The sequence below is a fragment of the Chiloscyllium plagiosum genome, unplaced genomic scaffold (assembly GCF_037043375.1).
Source record: "Chiloscyllium plagiosum isolate Xiang-an unplaced genomic scaffold, Cpla_swu_hap1 HiC_scaffold_47, whole genome shotgun sequence".
Classification (NCBI taxonomy): domain Eukaryota; kingdom Metazoa; phylum Chordata; class Chondrichthyes; order Orectolobiformes; family Hemiscylliidae; genus Chiloscyllium; species Chiloscyllium plagiosum.
The window spans coordinates 25,635,671-25,657,608 of NW_028270185.1; positions in this window are offsets into that span (position 1 = coordinate 25,635,671).

A 21,938-nucleotide genomic window follows, 5' to 3' on the forward strand; every position below is an offset into this window, starting at 1 on the left:
GAACATTCTGTCCCTGACATTGTTTGTGAATGTCCAGACATCAGTGAATTGAACAAACGATAAGATCCCGAGGGAAGAGATCAGGGAGAAGGAGACACTGTTCCGAAGGCCCCTCAGGTAGTTAAAGGGGTGAATACCTTTTCCCTGCATTTACATTTCTTCTCAACACAGGATCGACCACAATTTAGACCGAAAGACAGGAATTCCCAAACTCCGTTCCCTTCAGGAAACTGGGAGAGAATCCTTCAGGACAGCAATGTTTCCACCCTCCGTATTAGGAACTGGGAAGGAGTGACCTGTGTCTGCTCTCGAGTGTGCGAGTGTGTGGGAAAGTTCCAGAAACCATCTGTCGTTATGGATGTGTCTCTGTGTGTTTGGGGAGGGAGGGTTTCTTGTGGTTTACGTCACATTTTTGTCAATAATTCAGACCTTCCCATTTGTTATTCCACTCCAATTATTTTAATAAATCCCTGAATACAGGGACACTGGGTCCCCAATCAAACGGGTCCCTTTGCCTCCAGGCTGATGGATAATGTGTTTGTTTTCCTTCCTCACAGTTAACGTAGTGACCATCTACGTCCTGCTTTATAAAGATTGTGGATTGTCTCCATGTGTCAGCGTTACCTGGGGGCCATGGCAGAGGCGGATCTCCTGGTCATTATCCTCGACCTGATCCTGAGACACCTTCCCATTGTTTATCAGCAACAGTTTTATTTCCCGAGGGACTCCGTCCCCGTGTGTAATATCCACGCCATCCTGCTTTATGCAGCCACTGACTGCTCTGTCTGGTTCACCGTCACTTTCACCTTTGATCGGTTTGTGGCCATTTGTTGCCAGAAGCTGAAAAGTAAATATTGCAGTGAGAAAACGGCGGCTGTGGTTCTGGGAGCAGTGACTGTGCTGAGCTGTTTAAAGAACATTTCCTGGTATTTTATTCTCAAGGCTCGGTATTGGCTGATGAACGTCTCCTGGTTTTGTGATGTAACAGGCGCTGTTCGATCCTCCAGTGTCTGGGTCACAATCGAGTCCCTCCACCACATTCTAACCCCGTGTGTCCCATTTCTCCTGATTCTGCTGCTCAATGTTCTCACCGTCAGATACATTTTAGTGACTAGCAGAGCCCGCAGGAGACTCCACGCTCACACCAATGGGGACAGTCAGTCTGACACTGAAATGAGAAATTGAAAAAAATCCTTCATTTTACTGTTTGTGATCTCGGCCAATTTCATCCTGTTATGGTCAACGTTAATGCTGTATTCTATATGGAGACGGATGTGGTTTATTGGGTATCAGTCTGTGAATCTCCATTGGTTTGTGCAGGAATTGGGCTTCATGCTGCAGCTCCTCAGTTGCTGCACAAACACGGCGATTTATGCCGTGACCCAGAATAAGTTCAGGCAGCAGCTGAAGAATGTGCTGAAATATCCCTTCACCCAAATCCATCCATCCATCAAATTCCCTCATTAATCAATCCACCCGGGATTTTCTCATTTCAGTTCAGTGTTTCAGCGATGGAGAAGCCTGTCGCTATGATAACAGACTGAGGGTAGCACTGGATCAGTGGTGCTGGAAGAGCACAGCAATTCAGGCAGCATCCGAGGACAGGCAAAATCGACGTTTCGGGCAAAAGCCCTTCATCAGGAATAAAGGCAGAGAGCCTGAAGCGTGGAGAGATAAGCTAGAGGAGGGTGGGGGTGGGGAGAGAGTGGCATAGAGTACAATAGGTCAGTGGGGAAGGAGATGAAGGTGATAGGTCAGGGAGGAGAGGGTGGAGTGGATAGGTGGAAAAGGAGCTGGGCAGGTCGGACAAGTCCGGACAGGTCAGGGGATCGAGTTGCAAGAGGTTAGAAGCTAGGATGAGGTGGGGGAAGGGGAAATGAGGAAACTGTTGAAATCCACATTGATGCCCTGGGGTTGAAGTGTTCCGAGGCGGAAGATGAGGCGTTCTTCCTCCAGGCGTCTGGTGGTGAGGGAGCGGCGGTGGAGGAGGCCCAGCACCTCCATATCCTCGGCAGAGTGGGAGGGGGAGTTGAAATGTTGAGCCACTGGGCGATTTGGTTGATTGGTGCGGGTGTCTCGGAGATGTTCCCTAAAGCGCTCTGCTAGGAGGCGCCCAGTCTCCCCAATGTAGAGGAGACCGCATCGGGAGCAACGGATACAATAGATGATATTAGTGGATGTGCAGGTAAAACTTTGATGGATGTGGAAAGCTCCTTTGGGGCCTTGGATAGAGGTGAGGGAGGAGGTGTGGGCGCAGGTTTTACAGTTCCTGCGGTGGCAGGGGAAAGTGCCAGGATGGGAGGGTGGGTCGTAGGGGGGCATGGACCTGACCAGGTAGTCACGGAGGGAACGGTCTTTGCGGAAGGCGGAGAGGGGTGGGGAGGGAAATATATCCCTGGTGGTGGGGTCTGTTTGGAGGTGGCAGAAATGTCGGCGGATGATTTGGTTTATGCGAAGGTTGGTAGGGTGGAAGGTGAGCACCAGGGGCGTTCTGTCCTTGTTGCGGTTGGAGGGGTTGGGTCTGAGGGCGGAGGTGCGGGATGTGGATGAGATGCGTTGGAGGGCATCTTTAACCACGTGGGAAGGGAAATTGCGGTCTCTAAAGAAGGAGGCCATCTGGTGTGTTCTATGGTGGAACCGCTCCTCCTGGGAGCGGATACGGCGGAGGCGGAGGAATTGGGAATACGGGATGGCATTTTTGCAAGAGGTAGGGTGGGAAGAGGTGTAATCCAGATAGCTGTGGGAGTCGGTGGGTTTGTAGAAAATGTCAGTGTCAAGTCGGTCGTCACTGATGGAGATGGAGAGGTCCAGGAAGGGGAGGGAGATGTCCGAGATGGTCCAGGTAAATTTAAGGTCAGGGTGGAATGTGTTGGTGAAGTTGATGAATTGCTCAACCTCCTCGCGGGAGCACGAGGTGGCGCCAATGCAGTCATCAATGTAGCGGAGGAAGAGGTGGGGAGTGGTGCCGGTGTAATTACGGAAGATCAACTGCTCTACGTAGCCAACAAAGAGACAGGCATAGCTGGGGCCCATATGTGTGCCCATGGCTACCCCTTTGGTCTGGAGGAAATGGGAGGATTCAAAGGAGAAATTGTTAAAGGTGAGGACCAGTTCGGCCAAACGAATGAGAGTGTCGGTGGAGGGGTACTGTTGGGAACGTCTGGAGAGGAAAAAACGGAGGGCTTGGAGGCCCTGGTCATGGCGGATGGAGGTGTAGAGGGATTGGATATCCATGGTGAAGATGAGGTGTTGGGGGCCGGGGAAACAGAAGTCTTGGAGGAGGTGGAGGGCGTGGGTGGTGTCTCGAACGTATGTGGGGAGTTCCTGGACTGGGGGGGATAGGACAGTGTCGAGGTAGGTAGAGATGAGTTCAGTGGGGCAGGAGCATGCTGAGACAATGGGTCGGCCAGGGTGGTCAGGCTTGTGGATCTTGGGAAGGAGGTAGAACCGGGCAGTGCGGGGTTCCCGGACTATGAGGTTGGAAGCTGTGGGTGGGAGATCTCCTGAGGTGATGAGGTTCTGTATGGTCACGACGCGCAGCCCTCCAATCCTCTGCTCCAATCCTGTCCTCACCATCAAGCCAGCGGACAAAGGGGGCGCAGTGGTAGTCTGGCGCACTGACCTCGACATCGCTGAAGCCAAACGCCAACTCGAGGACACCTCTTCCTACCGCCACCTTGACCATGACCACACCCCCCATCACGAAACCATCATCTCCCAGACCATACAGAACCTCATCACCTCAGGAGACCTCCCAACCACAGACACTGACATCTTCTACAAACCCACCGACTCCCACAGCTACCTGGATTACACCTCTTCCCACCCTACCTCTTGCAAAAATGCCATCCCGTATTCCCAATTCCTCCGCCTCCGCCGTATCTGCTCCCAGGAGGAGCAGTTCCACCATAGAACACACCAGATGGCCTCCTTCTTTAGAGACCGCAATTTCCCTTCCCACGTGGTTAAAGATGCCCTCCAACGCATCTCATCCACATCCCGCACCTCCGCCCTCAGACCCAACCCCTCCAACCGCAACAAGGACAGAACGCCCCTGGTGCTCACCTTCCACCCTACCAACCTTCGCATAAACCAAATCATCCGCCGACATTTCTGCCACCTCCAAACAGACCCCACCACCAGGGATATATTTCCCTCCCCACCCCTCTCCGCCTTCCGCAAAGACCGTTCCCTCCGTGACTACTTGGTCAGGTCCATGCCCCCCCTACGACCCACCCTCCCATCCTGGCACTTTCCCCTGCCACCGCAGGAACTGTAAAACCTGTGCCCACACCTCCTCCCTCACCTCTATCCAAGGCCCCAAAGGAGCTTTCCACATCCATCAAAGTTTTACCTGCACATCCACTAATATCATCTATTGTATCCGTTGCTCCCGATGCGGTCTCCTCTACATTGGGGAGACTGGGCGCCTCCTAGCAGAGCGCTTTAGGGAACATCTCCGAGACACCCGCACCAATCAACCAAATCGCCCAGTGGCTCAACATTTCAACTCCCCCTCCCACTCTGCCGAGGATATGGAGGTGCTGGGCCTCCTCCACCGCCGCTCCCTCACCACCAGACGCCTGGAGGAAGAACGCCTCATCTTCCGCCTCAGAACACTTCAACCCCAGGGCATCAATGTGGATTTCAACAGTTTCCTCATTTCCCCTTCCCCCACCTCATCCTAGCTTCTAACCTCTTGCAACTCGATCCCCTGACCTGTCCGGACTTGTCCGACCTGCCCAGCTCCTTTTCCACCTATCCACTCCACCCTCTCCTCCCTGACCTATCACCTTCATCTCCTTCCCCACTGACCTATTGTACTCTATGCCACTCTCTCCCCACCCCCACCCTCCTCTAGCTTATCTCTCCACGCTTCAGGCTCTCTGCCTTTATTCCTGATGAAGGGCTTTTGCCCGAAACGTCGATTTTGCCTGTCCTCGGATGCTGCCTGAATTGCTGTGCTCTTCCAGCACCACTGATCCAGAATCTGGTTTCCAGCATCTGCAGTCATTGTTTTTACCTCGTTGATTTTAACCCTACTGCGAATCCTCTTGCAAGGTGCTCACCTTCCACCCTTGAGGGTAGCACTGGTTTGTCCATCCCTATCCCACAGTGGGGTTACAGGGAAACATTTCAATGTTTCTCAGAACTCAGGAGCCAGTGAGAAAAGGCACCATCCCACTGACTGTATCCATCACTTCCATTTGTAAACAATAAAAATGTTCATTAAAGCGTGCCGAGCAGCAGAGTGAACGATGTTGTGTGTCTTTGTGTTGGAGAAGCTGAGCTGGAGAGAGACAGACTCAGCCCCTAGTCCTGGTCCTCAGGGAAGGGGAGGGCACTGCGCTCTGAGCTCAGGAGCTGGGTTTAACTCCCTCTGTCCTTACTTTCATCTCTGGGTCTCCCACTCCAACTTGGCTCTCAGCAGAATTCACCTTAGAACATAGAACATAGAACATAGAAGAATACAGCGCAGTACAGGCCCTTGGGCCCTCGATGTTGCGCCGATCCAAGCCCACCTAAACTACACTAACCCACTATCCTCCATATACCTATCCAATGCCCTCTTAAATGCCCATAAAGAGGGAGAGTCCACCACTGTTACTGGCAGGGCATTCCATGAACTAACGACTCGCTGAGTGAAGAACCTACCCCTAACATCAGTCCTATATCTACCCCCCCTTAATTTAAAGCTATGCCCCCTTGTAATACCCGACGCCATACGCGGGAAAAGGTTCATACTGTCTACCCTATCTAACCCCCTAATCATCTTGTACACCTCAATCAAGTCACCCCTAAACCTTCTTTTCTCTAGTGAAAACAGCCCCAAGTGCCTCAGTCTTTCCTCATACGATTTTCCTTCCATACCAGGCAACATCCTGGTAAACCTCCTCTGCACCCGTTCCAATGCCTCCACATCCTTCCTATAGTATGGCGACCAAAACTGCACACAATATTCCAGATGCGGCCGTACCAGAGTCTTATACAACTGCATCATGACCTCAGGACTCCGGAACTCAATTCCTCTACCAATAAAAGCCAGTACGCCATATGCCTTCCTCACCGCACTATTTACCTGGGTGGCAACTTTCAGAGATCTGTGTACATGGACACCAAGATCCCTCTGTTCATCCACACTACCAAGTATCCGACCATTAGCCCAGTACCCCATCTTTTTGTTATTCTTCCCAAAGTGAATCACCTCGCACTTAGCTACATTGAATTCCATCTGCCACCTTTCTGCCCAGCTCTGCAGCTTCTCTATATCCTGCTGTAACCTGCCACATGCTTCCTCACTGTCAACAACTCCTCCGACTTTCGTATCATCCGCAAACTTGCTCACCCAACCTTCTAACCCCTCTTCCAGGTCATTTATAAAAATGACAAACAGCAATGGTCCCAAAACAGATCCTTGCGGAACACCGCTAGTGACGGCACTCCATGAAGAAACTTTGCCATCAACTACTACCCTCTGTCTTCTTCCATCCAGCCAATTCCTAATCCAAACCTCCAATTCACCCTCAATGCCATATCTCCGTATTTTCTGCAGTAGCCTACCATGGGGAACCTTATCAAACGCCTTACTAAAATCCATATATACCACATCTACCGCTTTCCCCTCATCAACCTCCTTCGTCACCTTTTCAAAGAATTCAATAAGGTTTGTGAGGCACGACCTGCCCTTCACAAAACCATGCTGACTATCCTTGATCACATTATTCCTATCCAGATGTGCATAAATCCTATCCCTTACAATTCTCTCTAAGACTTTGCCCACAACAGAAGTGAGACTCACCGGCCTATAGTTACTAGGGCTATCCCTACTCCCCTTTTTGAACAAGGGAACCACATTTGCTATCCTCCAGTCTTCTGGGACTACTCCTGTAGACAAAGAGGACATAAAAATCAAGGCCAATGGCTCTGCAATCTCCTCCCTTGCTTCCCAGAGAATCCTAGGATAAATGCCATCAGGCCCAGGGGACTTATCTATTTTCACCTTTTCCAGGATTTCCAACACCTCTTCTCTACATACCTCAAAGCCATCCATTCTACTTATTTGTGACTCAGTATTCTCATCTACAACAATGCCCTGTTCCTGAGTAAATACTGAAGAAAAGTATTCATTCAGTGTCTCCCCAATCTCTTCCGCCTCCACACGCAACTTCCCACTACTATCCTTGACTGGACCTATTCCTACCCTAGTCATTCTTTTATTCCTAACATACCTATAGAAAGCCTTAGGGTTTTCCCTAATCCTATCGACTAAGGACCTTTCATGTCCCCTCCTTGCTGCTTTTAGCTCTCTCTTCAGGTCCTTCCTGGCTACCCTATAACTCTCAATCGCCCCAATTGAACCTTCACGTCTCATCTTGAGATAGGCCGCCCTCTTCCATTTAACAAGGGATTCCAATTCCTTATTAAACCACGGCTCCCTCGCACGACCCTTTCCTTCCTGCCTGACAGGTACATAATTATCAAGGACACTCAATAGTTACCCCTTGAACAAGTTCCACATATCCTTTACACTCTTGCCTTGGAGTCTACTTTTCCAAGCCACACATCCTAAGTCATGCCTCACCGCATCATAATTTCCCTTACCCCAACTATAACTCTTGCCCTGTAGTACACACTTATCCCTCTCCATCACGAGTGTAAAAATCACCGAATTATGGTCACTATCCCCTAAGTGCTCACCTACCTTTAATTCTAACACCTGGCCTGGTTCGTTACCCAGAACCAAATCCAGTATGGCCTCACCTCTTGTTGGCCTGTCTACATATTGTGTCAGGAAACTCTCCTGCACACATTGAACAAACACTGACCCATCTAACGAACTTGAGCTATAGCTTTCCCAATCAATATCAGGAAAGTTAAAGTCCCCCATAACAACCACCCTATTACTGTCACTCATCTCCTGAATCACCTTCCCAATCCTTTCTTCAATGATTCTAGGACTATTAGGAGGCCTGTAAAAGACTCCTAACAGGGTGACCTCACCTTTCCTATTCCTAACCTCAGCCCAAACTACCTCAGATGGCAAGTCCTCATCCATCGTCCTTTCCACCGCTGTAATACTACCTTTGACAAGCAATGCCACACCTCCCCCTCTTTTACCCCCACCTCTGACCCTACTAAAACATTTAAATCCCGGAACCTGCAACAGCCAATCCTGTCCCTGTTCTAGCCATGTCTCCGTAATAGCCACAACATCGAAGTCCCAGGTACCAACCCACGCTGCAAGTTCACCTACCTTATTTCGTATACTTCTTGCATTGAAGTATACACACTTCAAGCCACTTCCCTGTTTACAGGCACCCTCCTTGGAAATTGATGCCATGTTCCTCACCTCCCTACACTCCAGGCCCTGCACCCTGAAGCTACAATCTGGGTTCCCATGCCCCTGCCGAGTTAGTTTAAACCCCCCCCAAGAGCACTAGCAAACCTCCCCCCAAGGATACTGGTTCCCCTCAGGTTCAGGTGTAGACCATCCTGTTTATAGAGGTCCCACCGTCCCCAGAAAGAACCCCAGTTATCCAAAAACTGGAACCCCTCCCTCCTGCACCATCCCTGAAGCCACGCATTTAAGTGTTCTCTCTCCCTATTCCTCGAATCTCTATCACGTGGCACGGGTAACAAACCAGAGACAACAACTCTGTTTGTTCTAACTCCGAGCTTCCAACCTAGCTCCCTGAAAGCCTGTCTAACATCCTCAGCACTCCTCCTACCTATGTCGTTGGTGCCAATGTGGACCACGACTTCGGGTTGCTCCCCCTCCCCCTCCAGGACCCGGAAAACACGATCAGAGACATCACGTACCCTTGCACCTGGGAGGCAACATACCAAACGTGAGTCTCTCTCGTTCCCACAAAACCGCCTATCTGTGCCACGAACTATCGAGTCCCCAATTACTACTGCTCTGCTCTTCTTCACCCTTCCCTTCTGAGTAACGGGGACCTTGTTCCCTTTGTACCTCTCAATAGACAATAGACAATATATTGTCTATTGTCCCTCCATATATCCCTCCCACTCTCACACTACGCTGCTATTTCTCTCTCCTTTTCCCATTTACTCACTCAATTCCACTGTCCTTGCCTTCCCCAATCTCATTCACTCTCTCTCCATCTTGCGATCATAACCTCCCAATGTTACTGTCTTCTTGGAATCCTCCGGTGCTGGGTGAATAGAAGAGGGTTGTCGGTCTTCAGGCCGATGTTAGGGAACAGAGATTGGGATGGCATATCAGGCCATTGCCAGGGCAACAGTATTGAGCTTGGGCCAAACACCATTGCTCGGGGACATAGTGGGTGTGGGAACACGAGCCGTTACTAGGGGTTAACAGGTGGTGAGACTGGTACAACAGGATATCACAAACAGAACACATTGTGTGGGACATACTGTCTGTTACTCAGGGAATAGAATGGGGATGGGGTTAAAGGCCATTTAGAGGGGATCAACTGGGTCGGTGTTCACAGGCAGGAGCTCAGCTTAAGGTGTGAGAGGGTGTGATGGTGGGAAACTGCATGGGTGTGTGAGTGTGATGCTGGGGGAGTGTGCGAGGGAGTGAGCATGATGGTGGGAGAATGCGTGGGGGAGTGAGTGTGATGCCAGGGGAGTGTGTGAGGGAGTGAGCCTGATGGTAGGGAAGTGTACGGGGGAGAGAGAGTGACAGTGGGGGCGTGTGCAGGGGAGTGAACGGGACAATGGGTGTGTGCGGGAGAGTGAGCATGATCGTGGGGGAGTGCACGGGGTCTGAGAACCAGGGTGGGGCTGTGTGTGGGGGAGTGAGCCTTACAGTGGGGGAGAGTGTATTTGAGTGAGTCTGATGGTGAGGCTTTGTGCAGGGTGAGTGAGCATGACAGTGGGGCATTGTGTGGTGGAGTGAGTGTGATAGTGGGCAACTGTGCCGGAGAGTGAATGTGATGGTAGGGGAGAGTGTAGGACAATGGTGGAGAGTGTGTGTGGGTGAGCGTGATGGTGGGGGTGGTGTGGGGCAGTGTGTGTGAGGGTGGTGGAGTGTGTAGGGGTGAGCGTGACTGTGAGGGTGATGTGGGGCAGTGTCTGTGATGGTGGTGGAGAGTGAGGGAGTGAGCGTTACGGTGGGGGTGATGTGGGGCAGTGTCTGTGAGGGTGGTGGAGAGTGAGGGAGTGAGCGTGATGGTTGGGGGTGGTGTGGAGCAGTGTCTGTGATGGTGGTGGAGAGTGAGAGAGTGAGCATGATGGTTGGGGATGGTGTGGGGCAGTGTCTGTGATGGTGGTGGAGTGTGTGGTGGTGGGCGTGACGGTGGGGGTGGTGTGGAGCAGTGTGTGTGAGGGTGGTGGAGTGTTTGGGGGTGGGCGTGACGGTGAGGGTGGTGTGGGGCAGCGTGTGTGATGGTGGTGGAACGTGTGGGGGTGAGCGTGGTGCGGGGCAGTGTGTGAGGGCGGTGGAGTGTGTGGGGGAGGGCGTGACGGTGGGGGTGGTGTGGGGCAGTGTGTGTGAGGGTGGTGGAGTGTTTGGGGGTGGGCGTGATGGTGAGGGTGGTGTGGGGCAGTGCTTGTGATGGTGGTGGAGTGTGTGAGGGGTAAGTGTGACGGTGTTGGACTGAGTGTGAGGGTGTCAGGGTGACGGTGATGGAGTGAGTGTGAGGGGGTCAGAGTACAGTGATGGAATGAGTGTGAGGGATCAGGGTGACGGTGATGGAGTGAGTGTGAGGGGGTCAGGGTGACGGTGATGGAGTGAGTGTGAGGCGGTCAGGGTGACGGTGATTGAGTGAGTGTGAGGTGGTCAGGGTACAGTGATGGAGTGAGTGTGAGGGATCAGGGTGACAGTGATGGAGTGACTGTGAGGAGATCTGTGTAACGGTGATGGAGTGAGTGTAACGGGGGTCAGTGTGACGGTGTATGAGTGAGTGTGAGGGGATCAATGTGACGGTTATGGAATGAGTGTGAAGGGGTCAGTGTGACTGTGATTCAGTGAGTGTGAGGGAGTCAGGGTGACGGTGATGGAGAGTGTGAGGGGTAAGTGTGACGGTGTTGGACTGAGTGTGGGGGTGTCAGGGTGACCTTGATGAAGTCAGTGTGAGGGGGTCAGGGTGAGGGTGATGGAGTGAGTGTAAGGGGATCAGGGTGACGGTGATGGAGTGAGTGTAAGGGGATCAGGGTGACAGTGATGGAGTGAGTGTAAGGGGATCAGGGTGACAGTGATGGAGTGAGTGTGAGGGGGTCAGGGAGACAGTGTTGGAATGAGTGTGAGGGGGTCAGGATGACGGTGACAGAGTGGTTGTGAGGGGATCCGTGTGATGGTGATGTAGTAAGTGTGAGGGGGTCAGGGTGTCTGTGATGGAGTGAGTGTGGGGGTTCAGGGTGACGATGATGGAGTGAGTTTGAATGAGTCTGGTTGATGGTGATGGAGTGAGTGTGAGGGGATCAGGGTGACGTTGATGGGGTGAGTGTGAGGGGTCAGGGTGACGGTGATGGAATGAGTGTGAGGCGGTCAGGGTGACGGTGATTGAGTGAGTGTGAGGGATCAGGGTGAAGGTGATGGAGTGAGTGTGAGTGGGTCAGGGTGACGGTGATGGAGTGAGAGTGACGGGGTCAGGGTGACGGTGATGGAGTGAGCGAGAGGGTGTCAGGGTACAGTGATGGAGTGAGCGAGAGGGGGACAGGTTGACGGTAATGGAGTGAGTGTGAGGGGGTGAGGGTGACCGTGATGGAGTGAATATGAGGGGGTCAGGGTGACGTTGATGGAGTGAGTGTGAGGCGGTCAGGGTGACGTTGATGGAGTGAGTGTGAGGGGGTCAGTGGGACAGTGATGGAGTGAGTGTGACGGGGTCAGGATGATGGTGATGGAGTGAATGTGAGTGGGTCAGGGTGATGGTGATTGAGTGAATGTGAGGGATCGGGGGGGTGATGGAGTGAGTGTGAGGGGGTCAGGGAGACAATGTTGGAATGAGTGTGAGGGGGTCAGGGTGACGGTGACAGAGTGGTTGCGAGCGGATCCGTGTGATGTTGATGTAGTGAGTGTGAGGGGATCAGGGTGACGGTGACGCAGGGTGTGTGACGGAGTCAGGGTGATGGTGATGGAGTGAGTGTGAGCGGGTCAGGGTGACGGTGAAGGAGTGAGTGTGACGGGGTCAGGGTGAGGGTGATGGAGTGAACGTGAGTGGGTCAGGATGATGGTGACGCAAGGTGTGTGAGGGGGTCATGGTGAGGGTGATGGAGTGAGTGTGAGGGATCAGGGTGACGGTGATGGAGTGACTGTGAGGGGATCTGTGTAACGGTGATGGAGTGAGTGTGAGCGGGTCAGGGTGACGGTGATTGAGTGAGTGTGAGGGATCAGGGTGACGGTGAAGGAGTGAGTGTGACGGGGTCAGGGTGATGGTGATGGAGTGAACGTGAGTGGGTCAGGATGATGGTGATGGAGTGAGTGTGAGGCGGTCAGGGTGACGGTGAAGGAGTGAGTGTGAGGTGGTCAGGCTAACGGTGATTGAGTGAGTGTGAGGTGGTCAGGGTACAGTGATGGAGTGAGTGTGAGGGATCAGGGTGACAGTGATAGAGTGACGGTGAGGGGATCTATGTAACGGTGATGGAGTGAGTGTGACGGGGGTCAGGATGACGGTGAAGGAGTGAGTGTGAGGGGAGCAATGTGACGGTTATGGGATGAGTGTGAAGGGGTCAGTGTGACTGTGATTCAGTGAGTGTGAGGGAGTCAGGGTGACGGTGATGGAGAATGTGAGGGGTAAGTGTGACGGTGTTGGACTGAGTGTGAGGGTGTCAGGGTGACTGTGATGAAGTGATTGTGAAGGGGTCAGGGTGACGGTGATGGAGAATGTGAGGGGTAAGTGTGACGGTGTTGGACTGAGTGTGAGGGTGTCAGGGTGACTGTGATGAAGTGATTGTGAAGGGGTCAGGGTGAGGATGATGGAGTGAGTGTGAGAGATCAGTTTTACGGTGATGGAGTGAGTGTAAGGGGATCAGGGTGACAGTGATGGAGTGAGTGTGAGGGGGTCAGGGAGACGGTGTTGGAATGAGTGTGAGGGGATCAGGGTGACGGTGACAGAGTGGTTGTGAGGGGATCCGTGTGATGGTGATGTAGTGAGTGTGAGTGGCTCAGGGTGACGGTGACGCAGGGTGTGTGAGGGGGTCAGGGGTAATGGTGATGGAGTGAGTGTGAGGGGGTCAGGTTGACGGTGATGGAGTGAGTGTGAGGGATCAAGGTGACGGTGATGGAGTGAGTGTGAGTGGGTCAGGGTGACGGTGATGGAGTGAATGTGAGGGGGTCAGGGTGACGGTGATTGAGTGAGTGTGAGGGGGTCAGGAGTGATGGTAATGGAGTGAGTGTGAGTGGGTTAGGGTGACAGTGATGGAGTGATTATGACGGGGTCAGGGTGACGGTGGTGTAGTGAATGTGAGGGATCAGGGTGACGGTGATGCAGTGAGTGCGAGTGGGTCAGGGTGACAGTGAGGGAGTGAGTGTGAGGTGGTCAGGGTACAGTGATGGAGTGAGTGTGAGGGATCAGGGTGACAGTGATGGAGTGACGGTGAGGGGATCTGTGTAACGGTGATGGAGTGAGTGTGACGGGGTCAGGGTGACGGTGAAGGAGTGAGTGTGAGGGGATCAATGTGACGGTTATGGGATGAGTGTGAAGGGGTCAGTGTGACTGTGATTCAGTGAGTGTGAGGGAGTCAGGGTGACGGTGATGGAGAATGTGAGGGGTAAGTGTGACAGTGTTGGACTGAGTGTGAGAGTGTCAGGGTGACTGTGATGAAGTGAGTGTGAGGGGTTCAGGGTGTCGGTGATGGAGTGAGTGTGAGGGGGTCAGGGAGACGGTGTTGGAATGCGTGTGAGGGGATCAGGGTGACGGTGACAGAGTGGTTGTGAGGGGATCCGTGTGATGGTGATGTAGTGAGTGTGAGTGGATCAGGGTGACGGTGACGCAGGATGTGTGAGGGGGTCAGGGGTAATGGTGATGTAGTGAGTGTGGGGGGTCTGGTTGACGGTGATGGAGTGAGTGTGAGGGGATCAGGGTGACGTTGACGGGGTGAGTGTGAGGGGTCAGTGTAACGGTGATGGAGTGAGTGTGAGGGATCAGGGTGACGGTGATTGAGTGAGTGTGAGGGATCTGGGTGACGGTGATGGAGCGTGTGTGAGTGGGTCATGGTGACGGTGTTTGAGTGAGTGTGGGGGATCTGGGTGACGGTGATGGAGCGTGTGTGAGTGGGTCATGGTGACGGTGTTTGAGTGAGTGTGAGGGGATCAGGGTGACGTTGACGGGGTGAGTGTGAGGGGTGAGTGTAACGGTGATGGAGTGAGTGTGAGGCGGTCAGGGTGACGTTGATGGAGTGAGTGTGAGAGGGTCTGGGTGTCGGTGATGGAGTGAGTGTGAGGGAGTAAGGGTGTCGGTGATGGAGTGAGTGTGAGGGATCAAAGTGACGGTGATGGAGTGAGTGTGAGTGGGTCAGGGTTATGGTGATGGAGTGAGTGTGATGGGGTCAGTGTGACGGTGATTGAGTGAGTGTGAGGGGGTCAGGGTGATGGTGATGGAGTGAGTGTGAGTGCGTTAGGGTGACGGTGATGGAGTGATTGTGACGGGGTCAGGGTGACGATGGCGTAGTGAATGTGAGGGATCAGGGTGACGGTGATGCAGTGAGTGTGAGTGGGTCAGGGTGACAGTGAGGCAGTGAGTGTGAGTGGGTCAGGGTACAGTGATGGAGTAAGTGTCAGGGGATCTGGGTGACGGTGATGGAGTGACTGTAAGGCGATCTGTGTACCGGTTATGGAATGACTGTGAAGGAGTCAGGGTAACCATGATGGAGAGTGTGTGGGTTAAGAGTGACGGTGTTCAACTGAGTGTGAGGGTGTCAGGGTGACGGTGATGGAATGTGTATGAGGGGGTCAGGGTGAGGGTGATGGAGTGAGTGTGTGGGAGTCAGGGTGAGGGTGACGAAGGGAGTGTGAGGTGTTCATGGTGACTGTGGTGGCGTGAGTGTGAGGGAGTAAGGGTGACTGTGATGGAGTGAGTGTGAGGGGGTCAGTGTGAGGGTGATGGAGTGAGTGTGAGTGGGTCAGGGTACAGTGATGGAATGAGTGTGAGGGATCAGGGTGACAGTGATGCAGTGACTATGTGGGGATCTGTGTACCGGTAATAGAGTGAGTGTGACGGGGGTCAGGGTGACGGTGAAGGAGTGAGTGTGAGGGGGTCAGGGTGACGGTGATGGAGTGTGTGTGAGTGGGTCAGGGTGACGGTGATGGAGTGAGTGTGAGGGGATCAGGGTGACGTTGACGGGGTGAGTGTGAGAGGTCAGTGTAACGGTGATGGAGTGAGTGTGAGGCGGTCAGGGTGACAGTGATGGAGTGAGTGTGAGTCAGTCAGGGTGACGGTGATGGAGTGAGTGTGAGGGGGTCTGGGTGTCGATGATGGAGTGAGTGTGAGGGAGTAAGGGTGTCGGTGATGGAGTGAGTGAGAGGGGGTCAGGATGACAGTACTGGAGTGAGTGTGAGGGGGTGAGGGGATCAGTGATTGCGTGAGTGTGAGGGGGTCAGTGTGACGGTGATGGAGTGAGCGAAAGAGGGACAGGTTGACGGTAATGGAGTGAGTGTGAGGGGGTGAGGGAATCAGTGATTGCGTGAGTGTGAGGGAGTCAGTGTGACGGTGATGGAGTGAGCGAGAGGGGGTCAGGGTGACGTTGATGGAGTGAGTGTGAGGGGGTCAGGGAGACGGTGACAGAGTGGTTGCGAGGGGATCCTTGTGATGGTGATGTAGTGAGTGTGAGGGGGTCAGTGTGACAGTGATGGAGTGAGTGTGAGGGGATCAGGGTGACGGTGACGCAGGGTGTGTGAGGGGGTCAGGGTGATCGAGTGAGTGTGAGGGATCAGTGTGACGGTGATGGAGTGAGTGTGAGGGATCAGTGTGACGGTGATGGAGTGAGTGTGAGGGGATCAGGGTGACAGTGATGGAGTGAGTGTGAGGGGGGTCAGGGAGACGGTGTTCGAGTGAGTGTGAGGGGATCAGGGTGACGGTGAAGCAGGGTGTGTGAGGGGTTCAGGGTGATGGTGATTGAGTGAGTGTGAGGGATCAGGGTGACGGTGATGGAGTGAGTGTGAGTGGGTCAGGGTGACGGTGATGGAGTGTGCGATAGAGGGACAGGTTGACGGTAATGGAGTGAGTGTGATGGGGTGAGGGAATCAGTGATTGCGTGAGTGTGAGGGAGTCAGTGTGACGGTAATGGAGTGAGCGAGAGGGGGTCAGGGTGACATTGATGGAGTGAGTGTGAGGGGGTCAGGGAGACGATGTTGGAATGAGTGTGAGGGGATCAGGGTGACAGTGATAGAGTGGTTGCGAGGGGATCCTTGTGATGGTGATGTAGTGAGTGTGAGGGGGTCAGTGTGACAGTGATGGAGTGAGTGTGAGGGGATCAGGGTGACTGTGACGCAGGGTGTGTGTGGGGGTCAGGGTGATGGAGTGAGTGTGAGGGATCAGTGTGACGGTGATGGAGTGATTGTGAGGGGATCAGGGTGACAGTGATGGAGTGAGTGTGAGTGGGTCAGAGTGACGGGGGTGGAGTGAGTGTGAGGCGGTTAGGGTGACGGTGATTGAGTGAGTGTGAGGTGGTCAGGGTACAGTGATGGAGTGAGTGTGAGAGATCAGGGTGACGGTGATGGAGTGACTGTGAGGGGATCTGTGAAACAGTGATGGAGTGAGTGTGACGGGGGTCAGAGTGACGGTGAAGGAGTGAGTGTGAGAGGATCAATGTGACGGTTATGGGATGAGTGTGAAGGGGTCAGTGTGACTGTGATTCAGTGAATGTGAGGGAGTCAGGGTGACGGTGATGGAGAATGTGAGGGGTAAGTGTGATGGTGTTGGACTGAGTGTGAGGGTGTCAGGATGACTGTGATGAAGTGAGTGTAAGGGGGTCAGGGTGAGGATGATGGAGTGAGTGTGAGGGATCAGTGTGACGGTGATGGAGTGAGTGTGAGGGGATCAGGGTGACGTTGACGGGGTAAGTGTGAGGGGTCAGTGTAACAGTGATGGAATGAGTGTGAGGGATCAGCGTGACGGTGATTGAGTGAGTGTGACTGGGTCATGGTGACGGTGTTTGAGTGAGTGTGAGGGGGTCAGGGTGACAGTGATGGAGTGAGTGTGAGTGGGTCAGGGTGACGGTGATGGAGTGAGTGTGAGGGGATCAGGGTGACGTTGATGGGGTGAGTGTGAGGGGTCAGTGTAACGGTGATGGAGTGAGTGTGAGGCGGTCAGGGTGACAGTGATGGAGTGAGTGTGAATCAGTCAGGGTGACAGTAATGGAGTGAGTGTGAGGGGGTCTGGGTGTCGGTGATGGAGTGAGTGTGAGGGAGTAAGGGTGTCGATGATGGAGTGAGTGTGTGGGGGTCAGGATGACGGTAATGGAGTGAGTGTGAGGGGGTGAGGGGATCAGTGATTGCGTGAGTGTGAGGGGGTCAGTGTGACGGAGATGGAGTGAGGGAGAGGGGGTCAGTGTGACTGAGATGGAGTGAGCGACAGTGGGACAGGTTGACGGTAATGGAGTGAGTGTGAGGGGGTGAGGGAATCAGTGATTGTGTGAGTGTGAGGGAGTCAGTGTGACAGTAATGGAGTGAGTGTGAGGCGGTCAGGGTAACGTTGATGGAGTGAGTGTGAGGCGGTCAGGGTGACGTTGATGGAGTGAGTGTGAGGGGGTCAGGGTGATGGCGATTGATTGAGTGTGAGGGGGTCAGTGTGACAGTGATGGAGTGAGCGAGAGGGGGTCAGGGTGACTGAGATGGAGTGAGCGAGAGGGGGACAGGTTGACGGTAATGGCGTGAGTGTGAGGGGGTGAGGGGATCAGTGATTGCGTGAGTGTGAGGGAGTCAGTGTGACAGTAATGGAGTGAGTGTAAGGGGGTGAGGATTACCGTGATGGAGTGAGTGTGAGGCGGTCAGGGTAACGTTGATGGAGTGAGTGTGATGGGGTCAGGATGACAGTAATGGAGTGAGTGTGAGGGGGTGAGGGGATCAGTGATTGCGTGAGTGTGAGGGGGTCAGTGTGACGGTGATGGAGTGAGCGAAAGAGGTACAGGTTGACGGTAATGGAGTGAGTGTGAGGAGGTGAGGGAATCAGTAATTGCGTGAGTGTGAGGGAGTCAGTGTGACGGTGATGGAGTGAGCGAGAGGGGGTCAGGGTGACATTGGTGGAGTGAGTGTGAGGGGGTCAGGGAGACGGTGTTGGAATGAGTGTGAGGGGATCAGGGTGACGGTGACAGAGTCGTTGCGATGGAATCCTTGTGATGGTGATGTAGTGAGTGTGAGGCGGTCAGTGTGACAGTGATGGAGTGAGTGTGAGGGGATCAGGGTGATGGTGACGCAGGGTGTGTGAGGGGGTCAGGGTGAGGGTGATGGAGTGAGTTTGAGGGATCAGTGTGACAGTGATGGAGTGAGTGTGAGGGGATCAGGGTGACAGTGATGGAGTGAGTGTGAGGGGATCAGGGTGACGGTGGCAGAGTGGTTGCGAGGGGATCCTTGTGATGGTGACGTAGTGAGTGTGAGGGGGTCAGTGTGACAGTGATGGAGTGAGTGTGAGGGGATCAGGGTGACGGTGACGCAGGGTGTGTGAGGGGGTCAGGGTGAGGGTAATGGAGTGAGTGTGAGGGATCAGTGTGACGGTGATGGAGTGAGTGTCAGGGGTTCAGGGTGATGGTGATTGAGTGAGTGTGAGGGGTCAGGGTGACGGTGATGGAGTGAGAGTGAGTGGGCCAGGGTGACGGTGATGGAGTGAGGGTGAGTGGGTCAGGGTGACGGTGATGGAGTGAGTGTGAGGCGGTTAGGTTGACGGTGATTGAGTGAGTGTGAGGTGGTCAGGGTACAGTGATGGAGTGAGTGTGAGGGATCAGGGTGACGGTGATGGAGTGACTGTGAGGGGATCTGTGAAATGGTGATGGAGTGAGTGTGACGGGGGTCAGGGTGACGGTGAAGGAGTGAGTGTGAGGGGATCAATGTGACGGTTATGGGATGAGTATGAAGGGGTCAGTGTGACTGTGATTCAGTGAATGTGAGGGAGTCAGGGTGACGGTGATGGAGAATGTGAGGGGTAAGTGTGACGGTGTTGGACTGAGTGTGAGGGTGTCAGGGTGACTGTGATGAAGTGAGTGTGAGGGGGTCAGGGTGAGGATGATGGAGTGAGTGTGAGGGATCAGTGTGACGGTGTTGGACTGAGTGTGAGGGGATCAGGGTTACAGTGATGAAGTGAGTGTGAGGGGGTCAGGGAGACAATGTTGGAATGCGTGTGAGGGGATCAGGGTGACGGTGACAGAGTGGTTGTGAGGGGATCCATGTGATGGTGATGTAGTGAGTGTGAGTGGCTCAGGGTGACGGTGACGCAGGGTGTGTGAGGGGGTCAGGGTGATGGTGATTGAGTGAGTGTGACGGATCAGGGTGACGGTGATGGAGTGAGTGTGAGTGGGTTAGTGTGACGGTGATGGAGTGAGTGTGAGTGGGTCAGGGTGACGGTGATGGAGTGAGTGTGAGTGTGTCAGGGTGACGGTGATGGAGTGAGTGTGAGTGGGTCAGGGTGACGGTGATGGAGTGAGCGAGAGGGGGACAAGTTGACGGTAATGGAGTGAGTGTGAAGGGGCGAGGGGTCAGTGTGATGGTAATGGAGTGAGTATGAGGGGGTGAGGGGGTGAGGGTGATCGTGATGGAGTGAGTGTGAGGCGGTCAGGGTGACGTTGATGGAGTGAGTGTGATGGGGTCAATGTGACGGTGATGGAGCGAGTGTGAGGGGGTCAGGGTGACCGTGATGGAGAGTGTGAGGGAGTCATGGTGACGGTGTTGGACTGAGTGTGAGGGTGTCAGGGTGACAGTGATGCAGTGAGTGTGAGGGGGTCTGGGTGACGGTGATGGTGTGAGTGTGAGGGGGTCAGGGTGAGGGTGATCGAGTGAGTGTGTGGGGCTCAGGGTGAGGGTGACGAAGAGAGTGTGAGGTGTTCATGGTGACTGTGGTGGTGTGACTGTGAGGGAGTGAGTGAGAGAGGGACAGGTTGACGGTAATGAAGTGAGTATGAGGGAGTGAGGAGATCAGTGATTGCGTGAGTGTGAGGGGGTCAATGTGACGGTGATGGAGACTGTGAGGGGTAATTGTGACGGTGATGGAGTGAGTGTGAGTGGGTCAGGGTGACTGTGATGAAGTGACTGTGAGGGGGTCATGGTGAGGGTGATGGAGTGAGTGTGAGGGATCAGGGTGACGGTGATGGAGTGAGTGTGAGTGGGTCAGGGTGACTGTGATGAAGTGACTGTGAGGGGGTCATGGTGAGGGTGATGGGGTGAGTGTGAGGGATCAGTGTGACGGTGATGGAGTGAATGTGAGGGATCAGGGTGACGGTGATGGAGTGAGTGTGAGTGGGTCAGGGTGACAGTGATGGAGTGAGTGTGAGGGATCAGGGGAACGTGATGGAGTGAGTGTGAGTGGGTCAGGGTACAGTGATGGAGTGAGTGTGAGGGATCAGGGTTACAGTGATGCAGTGACTGTGTGGGGATCTGTGTACCGGTAATAGAGTGAGTGTGACGGGGGTCAGGGTGACGGTGAAGGAGTGAGTGTGAGGGAGTCAAGGTGACGGTGATGGAGAGAGTGTGAGGGGGTCAGTGTGAGGGTGATGGAGTGAGTGTGTGGGGGTCAGGGTGAGGGTGACGAAGGGAGTGTGAGGTGTTCATGGTGACTGTGGTGGTGTGACTGTGAGGGAGTAAGGGTGACTGTGATGGAGTGAGTGAGAGGGGGACAGGTTGATTGTGATGGAGTGAGCGAGAGAGGGACAGGTTGATGGTAATGAAGTGAGTGTGAGGGAGTGAGGGGATCAGTGATTGCGTGAATGTGAGGGGGTCAATGTGACGATGATGGAGACTGTGAGGGGTAAGTGTGACGGTGATGGAGTGAGTGTGAGTGGGTCAGGGTGACTGTGATGAAGTGAGTGTGAGGGGGTCATGGTGAGGGTGATGGAGTGAGTGTGAGGGATCAGTGTGACGGTGATGGAGTGAATGTGAGGGATCAGGGTGACGGTGATGGAGTGAGTGTGAGTGGGTCAGGGTGACAGTGATGGAGTGAGTGTGAGGGGTCAGGGTGACGGTGATGGAGTGAGCGAGATGGGGTCAGGTGACTGAGATGGAGTGAGCGAGAGGGGGACAGGTTGATGGTAATGGAGTGAGTGTGAGGGGGTGAGGGGATCAGTGATTGCGTGAGTGTGAGGGAGTCAGTGTGACAGTAATGGGGTGAGTGTGAGGGGGTGAGGATTACCGTGATGGAGTGAGTGTGAGGCGGTCAGGGTAACGTTGATGGAGTGAGTGTGAGGGGGTCAGGGTGACGATGATGGAGTGAGTGTGAGGCGGTCAGGGTGACGTTGATGGAGTGAGTGTGAGGGGGTCAGGGTGATGGAGATTGATTGAGTGTGAGGGGGTCAGTGTGACGGTGATGGAGTGAGCGAGAGGGTGTCAGGGTGACTGTGATGGAGTGAGCGAGATGGGGACAGGTTGACGGTAATGGAGTGAGTGTGAGGGGGTGAGGGGATCAGTGATTGCGTGAGTGTGAGGGAGTCAGTGTGACAGTAATGGAGTGAGTGTGAGGGGGTGAGGATTACCGTGATGGAGTGAGTGTGACGCGGTCAGGGTAACGTTGATGGAGTGAGTGTGAGGGGGTCAGGATGATGGTAATGGAGTGAGTGTGAGGGGGTCAGGGGATCTGTGATTGCGTGAGTGTGAGGGGGTCAGTGTGATGGTGATGGAGTGAGCGAAAGAGGGACAGGTTGACGGTAATGGAGTGAGTGTGAGGGGGTGAGGGAATCAGTGATTGCGTGAGTGTGAGGGAGTCAGTGTGACGGTGATGGAGTGAGCGAGAGGGGGTCAGGGTGACATTGATGGAGTGAGTGTGAGGGGGTCAGGGAGACGGTGTTGGAATGAGTGTGAGGGGATCAGGGTGACA